Below are 3354 nucleotides of genomic sequence, written 5' to 3' on the forward strand. Positions count from 1 at the left end.
CAGCTCGGTTCTGACTGGAGCTGGAAAATTTGATCATATTACCCCAGTGTTGGCCTCTCTTCACTGGCTTCCATGTCAGGTTCATGCTGATTTTAAGGTGCTTTTATTGACTTATAAAATTTTAAATGGAGCGGCACCTTCTTACTTAACAGAGCTGGTTAGACTGTATGCACCTTCTCGTGCCCTTCGCTCTCAAGGATCTGGCCTCCTGACTGTGCTAAAGTCAGGAAAAGACTGTCGGTGAGCGAGCCTTTTCTTCCGTGCGCCAACACTCTGGAACAGTCTTCCTCTGGACGTAAGGCAGGCATGCTCTGTGGATGTTTTTAAAGCAAAGCTCAAGACCCACTTGTTTACTCTGTTATAAGTCTGATTGTTTTTACTGTTAATGTTTTTAGCTTTTATGTTTTGTTTGATGATTTTATATCTGTACAGCACTTTGATTGAAAGCGCTTTACAAATAAATTATTATTATTATTATTATTATTATTTCACATTCCGTTCTTTTCCCCTGTATAAGATGAACATTTAAATGTGTAGCACGAACCAAGGGTTTACATGGATCTAAATGCACATTACTCTCATCAAGTAAAATCGTCTCTTAATAGTGTTATAAAATCAACCCAGTTTTTCCAGTATTTGGTGAATTTGTCTGAATCCAGTCTGACAGAGAAAGTCAACTTCTCCATCCTATAGATGTCATCTATAACCTCTATCCAGTCCTCCATTTTTGGTGCATCCTGTTTTAGCCACTTCCTAGCAATGTTTTTTTTTTTACCTGCTACCGACAATATTCTGAATAGATATTTATCCTGTGAATGTGTTCTCCCCTGGTTCTTTTCCCAAATATAGATTCAAATGGGAATGGAAATTGGACTTTGAAAATTTTCTCCCTGCTTTTCTTCAAATCCTGCCAAAAAGGCCCAATATAAGGGCAGTCCCAAAATATATGAAAATGACTGGCTTTACTTTCTCTTCTGTTTTTACTCACATGTTCAATCAGCAGCTTCTGTCTCTAGAGGAGAAACAACCTGTGTTTATGCTCCAACTAATAAACAGCACAAATCATGTACAGCTGCCAGTCGTGTTATCTATGGAGGCTCAAAGACGTATCGAATAAACACACTTTATCACTAAAACATATTTAATGATCACAGATGAGGATTAAAGCAGAGTCTAGTTTTGACTGAAGACACTCTTCACTTCCTGTGGACATTAAACCTGCAGCTGGAACACAGGACCTAAGGCCTAAATCTTACTTCTGGATGTTTTACAGGTTCAGGTGTCCCCGTTCTGGTTCGTTCTGCTGTACTCGGACTGGATTGGTGTTTGTTGTGGATGGAGAGGCGGGCCTTCAGTACAGGACTGTCCAATGGGATGAGAACCTCCTGGAGTCAGCTGGTTCGGAGGCTGCAGGGCCAATGTTGAGTATCGAGTGTCCGGAAGACGCTGTTCGTCAGCTCCACTTCCCACACTGTGAGACAGAACCTGGTAAGGACGGTATCCAGATGGTTCATCTGTCCCGATGTTCTTACAGCTGTCGTGTAAAGTTGGTCCTGAAGGTGGGGCTGGAGGACAGTCAGATGGATTGTTTGTCTTGGGTGTAAAGGGTTTGTAAACCACTGTTCTGCACAAAGGGCAGGTCCGTAGACAGTATGTAAATAGTGATCGAACCCTCTGTGACGTCATTCATTGGTTTTCGACAACAGTATAAATGTACAAACACACTAATAACAGCTACCTGAGCTAATGAGCTAATTATCGGGCTGGCTGACACCAAAGAATTCAATACATATGAATGCTAACATCAGCTAATGCAGCTAAGGTTGACACTTGGGCATGTCGAGATCTTCCCTGTATTCATGTCCATGCAACGTGGCTTTAAATAACCACCGTCATGGGCTGACTGTGGTCGGGGAGGTTTCCTCTTGAAGGTTTTCTAGGGTGTAGTATTTGCCTCTGTGTTTGGACATGAGTGTGTACCAACAGTCCAAATTAAACTTTGAGATTCGACGTCCTCATTACTGCCAACACTACCCTGACCCACCTGTTGATCTCACGTTCCATCCTTCCCTCACTTGTGAACAAGACCCGGGGTACTTAAACGTCTTGGGGCAGTAACTCTTCTCCAACTCACAGAGGGCACACCATCCTTTTCTGACTGAGGACCGTGGCCTCGGACTTGGAGGTGCTGATCTCCATCTCAGCTGCGATCCGTCCCAGTGCAAGCTGGAGGTCACAGCTTGATGAGGCCAAAAAGACCACATCATCTGTAAAAATAGGACCAATGGCCCTGTAGCTTACCGGCCAAATTAAAAGCTTTGGGAAATGTATCCAGATGCCATTTATTCTCACCCAGTTCTGTGTATTTATTCTATTACAGAAATAGCCCATGTTTTGCTCATATTCCAATCAGATCTGTGAAACAATTCAAATTCTAACTTGATATCATTGATACTGATTTATTGGATCAATCCACTTCCTATCTCTTACAATGGGAAAATTTTTCAAAGTCACACCAAATCCAGAATCAGATCCGGATCAAAATAATTTCAATACCTTGTGTTGACATCATCATACAGAAGCTGTATACCAAGTTAGAACTCAATCAGAACTGGAGTTTCAGAGAAAAAAGACGATTGAAATTTTTTCCCATAAGAGCCCATGTTAAATTTTCCGTAAGTTCCCGGATCCAGAAGAAGATCCTGATCAACATGTGGCCATTATGTTTTGGTCATCTCCCCATCAGGGCTGGACTGTAGAAATTTACACTTGATATCATTTATATTTACTGAGTTATTGCATCGATCCACTTCCTATCTCTTATAATGGGGAAATTTTTCAAAGTTGCACCAAATCCAGAATCAGATCCATCCAAATAATTTCACTAACTTTTGTTGACATCATCATAAAGAAGCTGTCTACCAAGTTTGAAGTCAATTGGAATTGTAGTTTGGGAGAAGAAGATGACAACGACAGACACCGCATGATGACAGTAGCTTACGGCCTGTCGGCTGGTAAGCTAAAAAGCAGAGATGTGACCCTGAGGCCCCCAAACCAGACCCCCTCCTCCCCCTGGCTGTGTCTAGAAGTTCAGTCCATAAGATTATGAACAGAATCGGTAACGAAGGTCAGCCACGGCAAAGTCCAACTCCCACCAGGAACAAATCTGACTTACTGCTGGCAATGTGGACCAAGCTCTGGATCCAGTCGTACAAGGACCTAATGTCCTGTAGCAGTAGGCCATGGACCTCATACTCCTGCAGCACCCCCCACAGGATACCCTGAGGGACATGGTCGAAGGCCTTCTCGAAATCCACAAAACACATGTGGATTGGATGGGAAAACTCCCACGAA

The 3354-nt window shown here is 42.7% G+C and overlaps 1 long non-coding RNA gene across 1 annotated transcript; it reads left to right on the forward strand.

Moving 5' to 3' along the window:
- The first annotated feature begins 1964 nt into the window (after nucleotides 1–1964).
- On the forward strand, nucleotides 1965–3123 carry LOC115411349 (uncharacterized). Its single transcript, XR_003934196.1, has 2 exons — nucleotides 1965–2269; nucleotides 3020–3123. It is a non-coding gene; the product is annotated as an uncharacterized LOC115411349 (long non-coding RNA).
- Nucleotides 3124–3354: the final 231 nt, after the last annotated feature.

Source organism: Sphaeramia orbicularis, chromosome 20 (genome assembly GCF_902148855.1).
Source record: "Sphaeramia orbicularis chromosome 20, fSphaOr1.1, whole genome shotgun sequence".
Lineage (NCBI taxonomy): Eukaryota > Metazoa > Chordata > Actinopteri > Kurtiformes > Apogonidae > Sphaeramia > Sphaeramia orbicularis.